At 35.6% G+C, this 18,791-nt stretch overlaps 1 pseudogene; it reads left to right on the top strand.

Annotated features, from left to right (window-relative positions):
* The first annotated feature begins 17,388 nt into the window (after positions 1–17,388).
* Positions 17,389–18,012, top strand: LOC100685641 (annotated as a pseudogene).
* The last annotated feature ends 779 nt before the right edge of the window (positions 18,013–18,791 follow it).

The raw sequence follows: 18,791 nt of genomic DNA on the forward strand, positions 1-18,791 counted from the left end.
TTTTTTGCATGAGAATCTTATTTGTATCTGCAGTCAATAATTTATTCTGATTTTTATTTATTTTATTTTTTTAAAGATTTTATTTATTCATTCATAGAGACAGAGAGAGAGAGAGAGAGAGAGAGAGAGAGAGGCAAGACACAGGCAGAAGGAGAAGCAGGCTCCATGCAGGGAGCCCGACTTGAGACTCAATCCCAGGTCTCCAGGATCACGCCCTGGGCCAAAGGCAGGTGCTGAACCGCTGAGCCACCAGGGCTGCTCTTATTCTGATTTTAAACCCTTGTTCTGTTGTCCTTGCAAATGAGATGGGAAAAGTATTTTTTTTCTGTTATTTAGATGAATTTGTGTAAAACAAGGGTTTTCATCTTAAATGTTTGAAGAAATTTACAAATGAAGCTCATCCAAAGACTTGACTATTCTCTGTGAGAAGGTATAAAATTATGAATTCAAGTTTATTAATAGGTAGAGAATTATTCAGATTGCCTATTTCTTCTTGTGTCAATTACATTGAAATTTTTAAAAACAATGTTATTTATTTATTTTAGAGATAGAGCATGATCAGGGTGGGGGAGAGTAGAGGGAGAGGGACAAACACTCCTGAGTAGAGTGCCATGGGGGACTCAATCTCATAACCCTGAGGTCATGATCTGAGTCAAAATCAAGTCAGATGCTTAACTGACTGAGCCATCCAGGTGCCCTTAATTATCCTGGGCTCTTAATAAAATTGCTTTTACATGCAAATTTATGATTTTCTAATTTTAAAAACTTTATATAGATAGATATAGATATCTTACAGTAATATTTCTTTTTATTCCTGACCGAGAAAATGATCCATTTTCAATTTTATTAATACAATAAATTTTATTTTTTGTTTCTAAAAATCATTTTCTGATCTCATATTTGTCATAATTTCTTTCTATTTCTCTAGAAATTATTTTCGTTTTGTTTTTTTTTCCCTAGCTTCCTCCCCCCCCCCAGCTTTGTTCACTACTATATTAGTTTCCTGTGGCTACTATAACAAATTTGGTGGTTTAAAACATCAGAAAATTATTTTCCCATAGTTCTGGATCCCAGAAATCCAAAATGAAGGTATTGACAAGGCTATGCTACCTGGATAGTCTCTGAGGGAGACTCTTGTATTTGCCTTTTCTGGTGACTTCTGGTGGTTCCAGGCAGTTCTCAGCTGAAGCTGCATCCTCCAAATCTCTTCCTCTATAGCCACATTGCTTCTTCCTCTTTGGTCCCATCTCCCTTGTGGATCTCATGCGAGGGAGCTTGATATTGGGCTATGGGCACAAGGGAATATACAAGATGTTCTCAAGATCCTTGGCTTCATCACATCCATAAAGACCCTTATTCTAAATAAGCTAACAGTGTCAGTTTCTGGAAATTAGGATGCTGACATATGTTTGGAGAGCTAATACTCAACTCACTGCACTTTGGCAGTTAAAGGTTTAAATCATAGAGTTTCTGTCATGCACTTAAGGCTATACATTTCCTTTTGAAGACAGATTTTTGTAGGTTCCTATGAGTTATGCTCCATTTTACTTGCATTATTTGATTCAAAATATTTAATGATGTCTCCATTGAAACATGGCATGTAACATATTTAGAATTATCAGGCTTAAAAATGTTGTATCATGTTTTTGGTATTGATTTTTAGGTTGCTTTCACTATGGTTAGTAAATATTTGCAGTATGGTTTTGATCTTTGACATAAATGTAGATTTGCCCATGATTTAGTCAATTAAAAGTTTCCATATTTTCTTAAAAATAATTTCGTTGTTGGGGGGATATGGTTCTATGCATGCGACTTTTTGTCAAATATTTTAATCTTGATATTCAAATATTATATATCTTGAGTTTTTGCCTGACTTTTTATGATATGTAGTAAGTTGCATTGATATCTCCAATTACGACTCAATATCTTTCAAGTTTAGTCAGTTCCCGCCTTATTATATTTTGAAGTTATTAGCTACATTAAAATTTAAGATTTTTATAGCTTTTCAAATTGAATTTTTATTCATAGCTAAATGTTCCTTTTTATATCATATAATATTTCTTGCTGCAAGTCTATTTTGACTCATACAGTGTCGTCAACTTAAATATTCACATATGCTTCAATGGCAAATGATATGCAGGATATCAGGCAAGTTTTTTAGTTGTTTTCTTTAACCCTTTCAAAATTAAGTCTTTTGGTCAATTGAGAAGTTCAGTTTTTATCTCCTTATTACAATAAAAGGGCCCCAAATCTCAGGCTGTCTTTCCTCCTCAGTTTCCATCCTCTGCACTGGTCATCCACACTTGCCCTGAATGAAATAGACATGGGAAGGGTATGACTCATGGCATAGTGGCATCCTTTTATCTGAGGTATTGGTCACTGGAGTTTAATTTGTCTTGTTTGGACTCTAAAGCCTTTGTGAATTTTATCCATTGCTTATAATTGGTCTCTGTAGGAGGCTTTAACTCTGACATAGCTAAAAAACAAAAACCAAAACAAAACAAAACCTCTGACATAGCTAGAAGCCATGATGCTTTATGTAGGGGGTTGAGGGTAAGTCGGCAATACAGGAACAGGCATCAGTTAGTTGATCCCCATTCATTTCAAATCACGCCTTGAGGCAATCTGCCCTTTAACATGGACACAGCTTGTCACCATCACAGTTCTAATAGTCCTTCCACATTCTTGATGCAACTCAGGGCTATTCCTCTGTGTTAGTTGCCGTAAGAGGAGATACACACACACAAATCTGTGGCTTATAGAAAAGTAGAAGTTTATTTCTCAAGGAATGGTTCAAATGACAATGTTCTAGGGCTAGTATAGCAACTCTTTTATATAAATATGCTGTTATTTCAATCTGTATGTTCACAGTGGCTGGTGTCGTTTTCAACTTCAAGCAGAACTGACCAAGAGATATCGAAGTAGAGAGATAGATGTTTATTCCTATTTATAAATGACCAGTAAGTGGGATACTGGTCCATGAATTCGGACATACAGCCATTAGTCAAGACAAAACCTGAAGGTTCTACTATTAAAGAAGGAAGTGGATATAACTATATAGCGAGCCATGCCTGCCATCTTTCTTTGTTTTCCCAGGGATGGAAAAGGCACAGATAGGATGTTTCTGTGGTGTGGATGTTTATTTTTTATTTTTAATATTTATTTGTTTGTTTGTTGTTTTAGTTTCAGAGGTAGAACTTAGTGATGATTCATCAGTTGCATATAACACCCAGTGCTCATAACATCAAGTGCCCTCCTTAATGCCCATCACCCAGTTACCCCATTCCTCCACCCACATCTCCTCCAGCAACCATCAGTTGGTTTCCTATAGTTAACAGTCTCTTATGGTTTGTATCCATGGATGTTTAATGCCAAACACAAAACTCAAAGCTCTGGTCTTTTGTAAGGGGTCAGATCTTACCATCTCCACTCCTTCAAGGTCATTTTCTACCAAATGAATATTAGCGCTAAGTGACACTTTCCTCTTGAGGAAATGTTCATTGAAAATTATATTTTCTAAAGTACATCCTCCATAGCCAGTGTATAAAGCTTATTATATCATACTCACAAAGGAATAGAATTGATTTTTTTATGCAAGCTTTCAGTTCAGTATCTTCTAAATTCTGCAACATATTCCATTCTCTCTTTGGCTGACATTTACTATATCAAATTCCAGTTTTGTGAAATAGTGTTTAAGTGCAATTCTGAAAGTTTACTGTAGGTATCATACTTTCAAACATTGTATGTAATGCTACATCTTCAGAGGATAGGAGAGTCAATTTCAGAACTGTCAATAGCAGGACATCTAAGTCTATATGTCAATGCCATCCTTTTTGTATAATTTAGTTATTTATCTTTATCAATCAACCTAACTGCAGTTTCTAGTACAGTTAATATCTGTTTCAAGGCACAATGAAAATAAAAGTACAGAATATAATTCCTCTTTAATCATTTTAAAACACTTATTTAATATTGTTTTAAATGAGACATTATTGGAATTAGTTGTGGTAACTAAATTGGAAGTATCTCATATGACCAAATGAATCTTTAAAACGATCAGAAGAGCATCTCATTCCACACATTATCACCATTGTGTTTTTTCCAAGGATGATTTCCGATGAACTAACTTTCTCTGAAAATGTAGAGATATGGTTGTCTAAACATTTCAAGTTTGAGTACTTTATCTTTCTTAGGAAGATACATTTGATAAATGGAAATGAGATTTTGACCAGGTCAAGTACACTCACGTTAGGACAGCTGCTGTGGACTGTTTGTTTAAACTGTGCTTTTCTGTCCAGCCCACGTGTATTGTCCAAAACTGAGATACTCTGCATGGAAGAGATATTTTGTAAATAGTTCTTGAATGGGAAGATGAGTGAAATCAATTAATAATATAAAGAGGAAACAAGAATAATGAATTTCCATTTTTATGTGTCAAGTATGAGTTGACATTTGAAAATTCACATGGGGCTATCTGAAAAGCATGAGGTAATTGATGTCTAGAATTCCAGAAATGGGTCATAATATTCTACACTGAATAATTTATACAAATATGTATATAAAGAATACCTTTTAAATAAATGTTGAGAATAAATCCCAGATCACTAATACTCCATTAAGAAGGTTAAATTTAATTGTGTATGTTATAGATCTTATCTTTCCACTTCCCCAACTGACAAGGAAAATGTAATTATTTTTTAAACATGATAATATGCTAAAAATGTGTGACCTTTCCACAGTTTAAGCAATAAAGCTCACTCCAGGGTGTTCTGTTGGAGCATAATATTAATATACCTAAACTACACTGATTTTCGATTAACTATGCTAACATACCAATTACCAATGGCACATCCTGTGGAGTTTTTTAAAGGACCACCAAGAATCAAATGCAGAAGAACTGCTCAATATTTAAGAAAATTTATCTCTCTACCATTATGCTTACATGATACTTGCCAAGACATATTCTTATTTAAAATACTCATTTTAGTGCATAATATAAAATTTCCGATGCAATCTTATTTTCATATATTTAGAAAATCAGATGTTCCTGTTCCAGTAGATAATTACTGATATATTCATACTATATAAATAAGAAAAGACAAATTATATAATAAAAATATTGAAAGACTTTAAAAGTTTTGATTTATTACCTTCAACTTTATTTTTTCTTGTGTTATAGAGGTGCTCAGAAACCAAAAGTCACATAAATGGCCAATTCCAATTTTTTAAAATATTTTATTTATTTATTTGTGAGAGACAGAGAGAGACAGAGAGAGAGAGGGAGAGGCAGAGACACAGGCAGAAGGAGAAGCAGGCTCCATGCAGGGAGCCCGATGCGGGCCTTGATCCCAGGTCTCCAGGATCAGGCCCTGGACTGAAGGCAGGCACTAAACCTCTGAGCCACCCTGGATCTCCGAAATTGTTAAACATCAGCCATCATCACAATTAAGTGTTTAATGAATTCTTGCCAGATTCATGAGTCAATAATTTTCACTAGATAGAAATTTTTCCCTTATTTTATTCTTTATTTTATTTGTTGTACTTATGATTCTTCTTTTTATTTTTTTATCTTTTTATTTATTTCTTTGAGAGACTGAGAGAGAGTCCAGCACATAAGTGGGAGGAGGGGCAGAGGGAGAGGGAGAAGCAGATGCCCTGCTGGGCAGAGGACCTGACACTGGGCTCCATCCCAGGATCCCAGGACCTCAGGATCGTGACTGAGTTGAAGTCAGTTGCTTAACAGACTGAGCCACCCAGGCACCCCTAGGATTCTTAGGGAAATATTTACATTTCACTGACAAACCAAAGCATCACTGCATATGCCCCAAATTGTAAAATATCACATACATTTTAATAAGTGTAAGAACTACTCAGGATTTACATAAATTAGCTCATGTAATTCTCTCAACAGCCCCATAAGGCAGAGTAATTAGTTAAAATAATGTGAGTTCCTATAACAGATAAGGCCCCAAATATCAGTGGTTTACTGAACACAATCGAATTTAATCTTATTCATGTGAAGTCTAAATGAGGGTTTCCTGATTAGGACTCAACCCCATCCACTGTGTTCTGGAAACCAGGCTGATGAAAGTTCTTCCCACTTCAACACAATGCTGTTATGGGCGTCAATATTCAGTCAGCAGCTGAGGAGGTGAATGGCTCGCCCTCGGGAAGCTATGATAGACCAGACTCTGTTCTCATTCCACGGGTTCTAACATTGTCACGTGATTATGCCTCAGAAAAGAGCCAGCCATTGAGTATGGGGAAAATGATCTGTGTCCTGTGCTGCCAGTCTCTATCCCAGTTTGCCCTTTGATTCATCAAATACCAATTCTATCACTCTTTTTTTTTTTTTTGCACATAGAATATGTTCATTCTTTCTCTGATGAAGATTCAAGGTGTTTCCACAAGCATCCACATCCAATTAGATGGAACTATGATACTAGACTATATGAGCCAAGAAGACAAGAGCAATTTGCTCTCTGCTTATACAATGCACGAGGTAGAGTAGGAGCAAGAGCATTGCAATTAACTTCTCCATTCTGAAAGTGAAGTACGGAGATATTCCAGAGTGAAGGTAAAACTCTGCCAACTGGAGTTGGAAAGATCCTCAATTATGATCCAATTCTGCTCTCTGAAAAAAAAGTCTCTTGCCTATTGTCTTTTGGAACCCTTGCTCAGCTTTCTGGGACATCCTTTGTCCCTTCCTCTGAAGACCCATAAAGGGAATATTGAGGCAGAGAGCTACCTCTGGGGTCGGTAAGACTTCCAGGGATGGCCTCCCATGTGTGCAAGTTTGTGAACTTGAGTTTATTAAAACACGTATGGTCAAAATATATTTGATCTCCAGTTGCTAGTTTCACTGGCATTATAATTCCTTTGAAAGAATTCCCTTGCTTCCATGTTACTCGTTTCTAGACAGTACCATGTGCTGGTAACCATACTGGAGCTCTGTGCTAGACATAATTTCCAATATAGTTTGTTTCCTTGCCTTTCTGTTCTATTCTCTTCTTTCCCAAGGTACATTGAGACAATCAGACATGTGTGGAAAAGCAATTCTCTTAGTCATATTTTTTTCACCTGGATACTTCTTAATGGGCTGCTTATACATAATTTTACTCAACTTATTTTTCCCATCAAGGTGCAAGAAGTACCAATTTACCTAGCTATTGAGGCTTCATGTTACTAGTTGTTTCCACCCCAATAGGTAAAGTTATTGTCTCTTTTACAGGTGAGAGTAATGAAGTACAAACTAAAGGTTATGTGATGTATCTTGTGTTAAACAGCTAGGGGTTTTGAAGCTAAGATTTAAATACAGTCATTTTCCTAAAGATGACATTCTCTTCTATACTTTCCTTTGCATCCTTCATCTTCCGCCCATAGCACTTCTACCCATGACACTGTCAGGGCTCAACTATACAGCTATATGGCATAGAAGTGGGATAGATTTTATCACATGCCCCCCTTCATTCTCCCAGTCCTTATTGCGGGTTTCTTCATATCCAATCTCCCCTCTGTATTTCAGTGAAACACTGAAGTTCTCATGCTTATATTCTCACAGAAATGGGTATCTGGAAGGGTATGATGGTAACATTTCATCTATACCCAGAGACAAGTCCAAATTTTCATTCCACTGTCAGAACAGCTCCTGTTACATATGCAAATCTCGAAACATGTGACACATTTGCATTTTTGCAAAGGCACTGGATTTATATTTTAAGATCCATGCGCATATGTTAAGTCTAGGGATATATATATGCATGTTTGTGTGACCACATCATACGATTTTTCATAGCAATTTGAATTAGAGTGGAAAAATATTTTGAGTGGCATAATGTGATATATTTATTATGTGTTTTCTCTTAAAAATATTGCCTTTATTTAAACTTTATCATATTTTTGGACTCACTCCTGTCAATTAGTAGATGCTCAGAAGTATTTAAAATGAACATATGAAGACCCAGCACTGAAGACCTAAGGCAGTAGGTCTGGGACAGATACCCCCCATTTCTTTTTAATTTTTTTTTTTTTTTTTAGTTCTGCACTGCAGTTTGATGTTTTGGGTGGAAAAATCACTGTTTTCTTTAACAGTCTATGGTAGGTGGAATAATGGTCCCGCATAATGCCAATGTCTTAGTCCTTGGAACCTGTGAATATGTTACCTTGACATGTCAAAAGGGATTTAGTAGATGTGATTAAGATTGCACCTAAAATTAAGATTAAAATTGAGATGGCAAAATTATCTCAGATTATTCTTGTGGTCACAAGCTAATCACATGAATTTTTAAAAGCAAAGAATCAATCCCAACTGTCATCAGGGGGAGCCATAGTCATAGCTATGGTGATGGAGAGCTATAGAAGGAAATCAGTAAGATTCATTAATTAATCACCAGCTTTGAAGATGATGTGATTGAGCCAAGAGCCAAGAAATGTTGTGACCTCAAGAAGTTGGAAAAACCAAATAATTGGACTCTTCCTTAAAGCCTCCAAAAAGGCATGCAGCTCTACATACTCATTGATTTTAACCCAGTGAGACCTGTGTTAGACCACTCACCTGAAACACCATAGGATATTAAATCTATGCTGTTTTAAACCACTAAATTTGTGGTAATTTATAATAGCAGTGATAGAAAACTAATATGCTGTCTTTACGCATGCATATGCGTGTATAACTCCATGCTAACACCTGATTTTATCCTATTTATTTTTAGTTGAATCTCTTTGTATTAAAAAAAAAAAAACTGATGTCAGCATCCATCCAATTTTACAAAGAATGAAATTTCACTATTTTGTATAATCATGAGTGGTGAGCACATTTTCTTATCACTCCAGAATTGGCAACTAGGATACACAGCTGAGGGCAGAGGATATGCTTCCTATTTTAATACTCAAGAAAGTCACAAATAATATTTGTGGTATCTGAAGAAAGGACCCTACTGCCTCTCCCTACTACTTGGTTAGTAGTGAACTACAGAAACTGGCCTAATATTTAGAAACTAATATTAGAGTTTGTAGTGAACTACAGAAACTGGCCTAATTAGAAACTAATTCTAATTTTGGGACAGCACTTTGAAAGGAAATGCCTTAGTAATGGACATGGCTCCCTCTAAGTCAGAGGATTTTTGTGTTTCTTCCTAAATATTTCTGATGACAGGAGAATTGTCACTTGGCTGCTTCAATTGGATAATGTGTCTGGGGAGAAATGTGTAGAAACCATATCTTTCATCAGAATTTTCCTTTATAGGGATCCCTGGGTGGCGCAGTGGTTTGGCGCCTGCCTTTGGCCCAGGGCGCGATCCTGGAGACCCGGGATCGAATCCCATATCGGGCTCCCGGTGCATGGAGCCTGTTTCTCCCTCTGCCTGTGTCTCTGCCTCTCTCTCTCTCTCTCTGTGACTATCATGAGTAAATAAATAAAAATTAAAAAAAAAAAAAAAGAATTTTCCTTTATATTCTTAGCATGGGGCTTGGTCTAAAGAAAGTATACAATAAATATGTCGTGAATCCATGTTCTAATGTAATGTGAAAGATGAAATAAAAACTCAAAACTATACACATTCATCAAATGCAAACAGAATATATGCTCCATATCTCTAAACACAGAGTTTTCACTAAAATACTACACAGTTCAATGTCATTTTTTTTAAAAAGTCCATATCTCATGCACCAGTATGCAGAAAAAAGCTAATTGCCCAGAAAAACAAGAAGAATCATATGCAGATCTAATAATTACACAGACATGACTGAATAAACTGATAATGAGAATGAAGATAAACATGGACTTTTATCGCTGTGTGATAAATGGTTTAAAATTGATTTTGTTTTACCACAGTCTCACTTCCAAAAATGTCATATTTATAGTCAAATGACCTTTTCTAAGAAACAAAAATATCTATGGTTATATGAATATTTTGCTAAATGATTTTACGCTTGGGTAACTTTTTTCTATTTAAAGTTCATTACTTTGTACACTTAAATGGCAAGAGATACACTATCTAAAAACTAACAGTCATTTAAAATTGGTTATTTTCTGAAGTCAATATATGATACAAGTTAATTAAAATGAAACAGAACACACAGTAGTTCAAAATCGAATTACTTACGTATGGCTTGGAATAATGACAAAAGTTACTAGCTAATAGCTTTTCAAATAATGCAGTATGATTTGATGTAAGAATAAGTTTTCATACATAAATATATGATGATTACTCATTAAAAAAATTGTATTGGGGCATGTGGGTGACACAGTTGGTTAAGCATCTCAGTTTCTGCTCAGGTTGTGATCTCAGGGTTGTGAGATTGTGCCCCATTTTGGGTTCTGTACTCTGTGCAGGGTCTGTTGAAGATTCTCTCTCTCTCTCAAATACATAAATAAATCTTTAAAAAATAGTGTCAAAACCTCAGTTACTTAACAAAATAAACATATTGAGAAAACATCTAAGGAGGTCAACCAGATGGCTCTGCTGAACTTGGGTGAATTTGATCAAACCTGGGAATTAGCTGTCTGACAAATATCCTAGGATGATGATAGCTCAGACAATTGGGATAATTCGATTCTGTTTCATGTGTTTCTCTTCCTCCTTCCTGGAATGACTGGGATATCTTGAGAATGTCCATCTCACAGCAATGGTAGGGAGTAATTGCACAAGCATAATGAGTAAGCCCTTTTTTTAAAGCTTGTACTTGGGCAGCCTGGGTTACTCAGTGGTTTAGCGCCACCTTCAACCCAGGGCATGATCCTGAAGACCTGGGATCGAGTCCCACATCGGGCTCCCTGCATGGAGCCTGCTTCTCCTTCTGCCTGTGTCTCTCATGAATGAATGAATGAATAAATAAATAAATAAATAAATAAATAAATAAATAAATAAAGCAAGCTTGTGCTTACATCACATGTGGTCAATAGTCCATCCCCAGAACAAGTCATAAGACCAGGCCATAGTCAAAGTGGAAGGGCACTAAAATTTTATATGGCAAACAGTAGGATCCCAGGGAGGGGTCAGAAACCAGAGACATTAATATGCCATATAGTCAGACCTCAGCTGAAATTATTCATGCCTCTCCACATTGCAAAATAGTCTTCATCCTATTCCAGAAACCCCAATCATCTCATTTATCACGCATCGGTATTAGTCTATGTGTCATCTACACAGGTCCAGACACAGCTCCTACTGATTTGGAGATGTGCAAGCTCAAAAGAACAAGACACCATCCTCAATACCCCGAAACAGTAGTAAACAACTCTATAAACACTACTGTTTGAAACATAGAAGAATGATAAGAACATAGACATACTTGTTCCATAGCAATTTTTCAATGGTAATTGTTACCACCGAAATTAGTAGGTAATTTTGAAATTACTAGGAAATTATTCCCAGATATCCCATACCAGGAGTAACATGTATCCCTTGATTCAACCCTGCTTCTGCTCCCTGGGATAGTTCCCCACTTCATCATACACTATGGCTTTGGCCTCTGTTCTATAGGATACCCATTTCTTTTCCATTTCCTCCTAGACTCACCTTGGCCAGTTGTGAAAATTATATTGGGAAATATGTCCTTTGAGTAAACTTTCAATTTATTTTTTTATTAGTAGAAATCTTGGAAGAAAAAACAAAAGAAAAAAAAAAGAAATCTAGGAAGGATTATATTAGTAAGGGTTCTCTAGAGAGGCAGAGCCAATAAATTATATATGGTATTATATATGTATGTGAATGAGATTAACTATAAATAAATAGGAAGTAGCTGTAAAATATGAAATGAATATATTCATTTATATGTAATATATGTCACAAACATCTCCTCTCCAGTTTGTTTTATGTCTTTTGGTTTGCTTATTATAACTTCTGTTTTCCATGACTTTTTGGTTTTCTAATTTGTAAATACTTTTGTTATTGCATCTGAATTTTGATAGACGGTTAGAAAGCATTTACCTACACCCAAGTAATACAGAAGTATTGGGGGGAGATAATTGATCAATAACTCTTACTGAGTTTTCTATTGAAATTCTTTTAAGTTTTCTATGTTGAATGAGGTCAATTTTTATTAAACTATATTTTACTAGGAAATGATCTACTTCATCTCTATATTAAAATGTACTTCCTTAGATTTTTACAAACAATTATTTCACACATTATTATTCTGTTTTTTTTTCCTTTTTTCTGTTGAAAGTTTACTTCTAGCTTCTCAATCCAGTCTGAATCTAATTCATTTATTGGTTGCATTGAAAAGGTCAGCTGTTCAAATTATAAGACGGCTAACCTGCTCCGTGTGACATTAATATCACCAGTATTCTCAGTGGTTCTTTTACACAAAATAGAATAGCAGGATATATGTAAAGGCAGGATGTGGATAGTGACCAAAAAGACAGGAAGAGAAGATTGACAAATATTCCAGATACTGTGGTTGAAATAAGTGGATTGTAAAAATGACCACAATAAAGAGAAAGATGGACAACATGGATGAAAGATGATGGCATCTAAAAGGGTACTGGATTCAATTTTAAAAATAACTAATTTCACTATCAATATTGAATGGGGCCGGGTAAGAGAAATTACTTAAAGCACTTGACACATCTCCAAGGTTATGCACGGAGGCTGGGCTGTGGGCAAAGAAACCACATGGGTAGCTAATATTCAACGTCAGGTTTGGAGGTTTCAGAATTCTCTAGAATTTTTAGCATATGTTCTCCATTATGTGAAGCTGATATTCTTATAGAAGTCTGCACTGTCAAATCCGCAGAGCCCACTGCATCAATAATAACCATTGTTTATTCTGTGAATAGATTGTGTTTCTTCTGAATGGGTTATCTATTGTGTCTTTTGCTTGTCTAATTTTTGGGGAAGAAGCTGCATTCCTAATACAGGCAGAGAATACATAAGCAATATATTTGTTTGATAGTCACCTTTTATGTCAAACTAAAAGTGGGGAATACATCTAAAAAAGAACCAACTTGTTATTTTTATATTACATAGTTAATTTCAACTGTTTTACAATCTTAAAAATACACTCTGAAGTTCAAGGAAAACCTCAAAAGGGAGCTGAACAATTCAAAATCTTGTATAAAAAACAATTTTATGAGATCTGAAAACACTTAACAGTTGCTATTTTATGAGAAGATCTAGGAGAGTTTATACTCCTATTAATACATATAAAAAGTTAATGGAGAAAAACACCTGATGAAATGAGCAAAAAAGAAAACGGGTGTTGAAAAATAGGCATTAATAATAAGGCAGATGTATTTGTTCCAAAGTAGATTCAACTAAAACATGATAAAAGTTCAGTAATCTAGTAAAAAAAAAAAAATCTGTAGCAGATCATTGCCTATGTGACAAAAAACGGGAAACTAATAATTTACTCAAATGTCTTATAGACCAAAATCTTTGAAATGGTGGAACAGATGTAAGAAGACCTGGATTAGATGAAACGGCAAAGTCCAAAGTTCAACATGCGAGAATATTAATAATTCTTGTATAGAAGACTGTAATTTCTGTGGGTAAGAACATTACTGAAAAAATAAATTTTAAATATAATTTCAGAATATTAAGTCGTCATTTCCATGCTAAAGACTAAACTGGTCTATGTCCACACAGAAGTCCAATAATCTGATTGATTTCGGTTACCTTGAGAATTTATAACGAACTCACTAATCAATCATTGTCATTAGAACAGTCAGGTTTTTATGTCCCTCTAGTGCAATATGTGGGTAAAACATCGTGAGCATAGTCAGTAGCCACCCAATTTCCTATCCCAAATTCCCTTTTCCTTTGAAATAACTAATACCTTATAGACATCTAATCATAGTATATCCTCTATTGTCTTTATAATAGTGTTTTCTAAAGAATGTTATTATGTTACTATCAATTTCTATACTCATCCCTATTATTCTGTTAACCTGTGGGACTAGATGTTTTCCTTTCTTCTTTAGAGGTTAGGTAGTGATGGCTGGGATTGAGGGCTGCGGGTCTGTAGGAGTATTTCTTGCGTAGGGTCGTGAGGAAGGCCTCATTCCTTCCTTCCTAATTCCTTAATTCCTTCCTCTCATTCCTGCCTTAGTTTCTTTCTTAGTTCTTTATGTCTTTCTTTGTCTTTCTTTCTTTCTTTCTTCTTTCTTTCTCTTTTTTTTTTTCAATTTAGAGTGACACTCACTGCACTCATTTGGTATGTGTCAAAGTGTCCCTCCTTGTTTCATAAGATTTAAAGATTCTTTTGATAGTGGGACAGGACACAATGACCCTTGAGTAGTTAGAAAGTAGAACTCTCTAGTACAAGCTCCAAACAAAAAGGCTGCCAGACAGGGCCATGCATGGCTTGCCTCTGGTTACGGTAACAGCAAGCTGATATACAACAGGCCGACTCCTGTTATTCAGCTTTCCCAGATTCCCTAAGGACTGGCAAATTTTTTTGTATATATATATTTTTTTTTATTGCAGTTCGATTCGCCAACATATAGCATAACAATCCAGTCCTCATCCCGTCAAGTGCCCCCCTCAGCATCTTAAAAGCCATCTACGAAAAGCCCACAGCAAATATCATTCTCTATGGGATTGGCTAATTTAAAGAACTTCGGTGTATCCTGGGGTACAGGGACTGCCCCTGGTTGCCTGGTGCTTGGTCCTTGGGCTAATACTTGAATTCCAATCTAGAAAAGCCCAATAAGGGAAGTGATTGCGGTATGTATTTAATAAGCTGTTCAAAAAGGGAAAGTGACCTGGCCTTTAGTCAGGGCATCAAACTGGGCCATAAAAGCACAAACAAGCAAAGAAAGCAACCAACTCCAAACAAAATCGTATTATAGTGTGATGCGGAAATGTTGGGGTTTGGAGAGGATGGCCAAGAAAGAATTGTTGAGACATCACTAGTGCAAAAAAAGTGGTTTTATTAAAGCACGGAGATAGGACTTGTGGACAAAAGAGCTGCACTGCGGTTGTGACCAGTGACTGATTATATACTTTCAAGTTGAGAGGGGCTTATGGATAGTGTAAGTGTCTAAAGAATTTGGAAGCAAGGTTTCCAGGACCCTGAGGGGGCTAGCTATTCTTAGGAAAAGGTCATTTATTATTGTCTAATAAAACCTGAGTCATGAGACCCTTCAGTTGTATATCTGTGGGGCATATGCTTGGGGTGATTGTTAATACATATCATGGGGGGAGGGTAGGAATTAAGGAAGTTTCCAAAGGAATTTCTGCATTTTAAAGGAGACACATAGAATCCTGGAGGCTCAGGATAATGTTAAGCTAAGAAGATTGCTTTTTCCCCTTAGCAAAGTGTTAACGTCAAGGCAGTTATGTTCTTAGAGGAACGTCACACTACCTGTTTCAAGGACTTGTCAATCAGTTGCAGGAAGTAAGAGAATCTGATTTTTTTCTTTGCTCTTGTTTCCCGTAGTCCTTAACAGGAATCTTGGCACTTGTTGCCTTAGTTGACCCTCCCAAGTAGAACCATATCTCCTTTCAACCACTGTGCTAAAAGAAAGTTTAACTTCTCTAAACTTGTGTCCAAACATGAGAATAAAGTTAGACTGACTAAATGTACAGTCATAACCATGTGGTGTCTCCCAGATTGGATGGGGGCCCCCAAAAATGGGACGATGATAAGTGGAAGCCAGTGGTGTGGGAGGTGAAAGGATTCCCCTGAACAAAGGCAATAGAAGTTTATTGAATCTACCTCAGGGTAGCGATGGGCAGGGCGGCAGAGGAGAGACTGTCTACAAGGAGGCAATGGGTGTTTTTTTTGTTTGTTTGTTTTGTTTTTTGCTTTTTGTTTTTTGTTTTTTTTTAAGAGGGAAGATGAGGAGGTATGGCAACATTATGAAATGCTCAAGCCTATTGCCTAAAAGCGACCTCTACATTTCACCTCTATTATTTTCCATTCATTTCACCTCTTTCTAAGTATGACATCATAGTGAATTTTTTCTATACTTTTCTATATTTTTATATAATTTTTTATCCTTACAAGCCTTTTTTGCCTTTATTTTATTAAGTCCTTCATTATATTTATACTAGAATTCCCCAATGCCACCCTGAGAAATTTAAATTTGTTATTGTTACAATTATTTTCCTCTCAAATTCTCAAAAAAAATTTTAAAAATGGCTGAAATGTGTTGTTCTGTCTTTCATCCTTATGGTGATGAGTATTTGCCACCTTTTTTTCACAAAAATAACTATCTATTAGGATTAATTTTTCTCAAAATTCGCTTATAAGATAAATTTATAAAGTTATATTTTATAAAGAACTTACTTAGTTGAAGGAGAAAAATAAAGTTGGAAGGTTGATACCACCCATCATCAAGACTTACTATCAAGCCACAGTAATTAGGATGAGTATGATATTGGTGAAAGAACAGACATATCATTAGAATAGAATAGAGATCTGGGAAATAGACCACATACATCCAGTCAACTGATCTTTGGCAGAGAATCAAAGACAATACAATGGAGAAAATAGAGTCTTTTCAACAAATGGTGTTGAAAAAAATTAACATTCACATGCAAAGAGCTGAATCTATGCACAGACCTCATACCCTTCACAAAAATTAACAACAAACATATCACAGACCTAATTATAAAATACTAAACTATAAAACTCCTAGAAGTTGATATAGAAGAAAACCTAGATACCTTGGGTATGATGATGATTTTTTTTAGATCCAACACTACTGGCATGGTCCATCAAATAAATAATCTATGAACTTTGTTAAAATTCGTTTAAAAAGGTCTGCTCTGAGAAAGACAATGTCAAAAGAATGAGAAGACAAGCCACAGACTTGGAGAAAATGTTTGTAAAATACACATCTAAGGAAGGACTATTATCCAAAATATACAGAACTCTTAAAATTAAACACTGAGAAAATAAACAATCTGATTTAAAAATGGGGTAAAGATCTTAAGTGACACCTCACCAAAGAAGGTATACAGATGGCAAATAAGCATATGAAAAGATGGCCTTCCCCCATAGGTCATCAGGAAAATGAAAATTAAGACCATAAGATACCACTACACAAACTTTCAGAATGGCCAAAATCAAGAACACTGACAGTGCCAAATGCTGGCAAGGATGTAGAGCGAGGACTGTGATACATTGTGGGAATCCAACATGGTACAGGCACTCGGCACTTCAGAAGTGAAGTAATATTTTTTTTAGAATTTATTTTTGTTTACTTATTTTAGTTTAAATGATTTCGCTTCAAATGATACATCAAATAATTTATCAATTTGGAATTGTTCCTCATATTTTTAGACTATTCTTCTCACTACTCCTCAAAAAAAAAAAAAAAAAAACAGCATATGAAACAAAGTAAGAGTTGGGAGTCCCACATCAGGACTGGTTCCTTTGCAGACATTTTCTGTCCAGCCAAACAGCTGATTGAAGATGGGAGCCAACCAATTGGAGATGGATGATGACTGTGCTACGGCACATGCTTCTCAACCACACATTCCTGCAGACTATGTTGGAGGAAGTCAGTATGTTATACAGCCTCATGATGATACTCTGGACAGCATGAATGATCATGAAGATATAAATGGTTCAAGAGAAAGTTTCAGAGAACAAGATACATATCTTCCAATTCCAAATGTAGAAAAATGATGAAAAATGCCATACCTCAAACGGGAAAGATTACAAAAGATGCCGAAGAACGCGTTCAGGAATATAAATGAATTCATCAGCTTTATAACATCTGAAGCAAGTGAAAGATGCCATCAAGAGAAATGGAGGACATTCCATGGAGAAGATATTCTTTCTGCCACGTCTGAGGCTTCCATAATCTTGTAGAACCTCTGAAACTATACCTTCAGGAATTCAGAGAGGTTATAAAAGGAGACAAAAGGATTGGGGGAACAATCATAGCTACAGATGGACAAAGCAAAGAACTTACAGAGGAAACATTTCCCAAACCAGTTACCACCTGGTTTAATAACTGCAGATGGTCAACCAACATAATGTATGGTTTGTACAACATCATATCAACAGATTTCTGGTGGCCAGCAAGATTTCTGGTGTTCTTCATTTTCATGATCTGAAGAAGTGGTGGAATGGGGAGTGTTAGGGAGGCCCAGGAATCTGTACGATTCCAGAATGGAGACATTAGAAGGAACTGACTGGTGAAACGATATCTCTTTGTGTATTAAATAGCTGAAATGTAGCTTCCTGATGCTTGCCTAATTGGAGTGTTCATTTTGACTTGAGAATCCTTTCTATGAGTCATTTTAAAGACAAATTTGGATTTTAAACATAATTAAAATACTTTTTGTGCTGTATGAGAGTCTGTTGCTCAGTATGACTCCCGTATGCATTGTATGATACAATTTACTACTCAGAGATGTGTAGACAGTTTCTTGTTTTCACATTGAATCATGTTATTTTTGCAATCCACGTAAGCTGCTGGGTTAATTCATGATGTTTGCTCTTTTAATAAAATATAAGGGTAGAGGTCATTTTGAAAAAAAAATTAAGACTTTCTCAAAATTCAAAGTCAAAATGAAGAATGTAACTGAGCTTTTGAACAGCTGTTCTATGTTCATAAATGAGTCTACATGCTCAGTGATTTCTAATCAATTTCTGATCAATAACTAATCAACTTTACTTCTTTTTTCTATAACTTGTATGGTTTTATTTTTACAGCAAGATATTATTCTTTTTATTTTACTGCTCTTTTAACCATTATGTTGTAATCTAGTACTTCTGTGTGCTTGAGGTAGAAAGGAGGCAATCATGTTTGTGGAACTGCTGAAAAAGTTTTCTGCTACAGAGATTTTAGTCATTCATTTTTGTATATTTTTATTTTCTTTGTGTCT

Source organism: Canis lupus, chromosome 4 (genome assembly GCF_011100685.1).
Source record: "Canis lupus familiaris isolate Mischka breed German Shepherd chromosome 4, alternate assembly UU_Cfam_GSD_1.0, whole genome shotgun sequence".
NCBI classification, from domain to species: Eukaryota; Metazoa; Chordata; class Mammalia; order Carnivora; family Canidae; genus Canis; species Canis lupus.